This window comes from Charadrius vociferus, unplaced genomic scaffold, assembly GCF_000708025.1.
Source record: "Charadrius vociferus isolate BGI_N301 unplaced genomic scaffold, ASM70802v2 scaffold54, whole genome shotgun sequence".
In the NCBI taxonomy this organism is placed as follows: Eukaryota; Metazoa; Chordata; class Aves; order Charadriiformes; family Charadriidae; genus Charadrius; species Charadrius vociferus.
This window is the reverse complement of record NW_009648350.1, coordinates 3,634,968-3,635,214: the sequence shown is the minus strand read 5'-3', so window position 1 is coordinate 3,635,214 and position 247 is coordinate 3,634,968.

Genomic DNA, 247 nt, shown 5'->3' with positions numbered 1-247 from the left:
CGGGACGAGCCGCCAGCCCTGCTCCGAGGCATGTAAAAGCGGGGCAGCGAGGCCGGGGAGCAGCAAGCGACCAGCCGGGGCTGCGGGGCCGAGCAGGTGAGCCGGGCCGGGCAGGCACCGGGGACCAGTCCTGCACCAGCAGCGGCACCGGGAGCAGAGGCAGAGCTGAGCCTTACCTCACTTCACTGTTCCACAGGTTGCACCAGTTGCTGGGATCGCTGCACAAACGAGCAAAACGTCGTCCGAA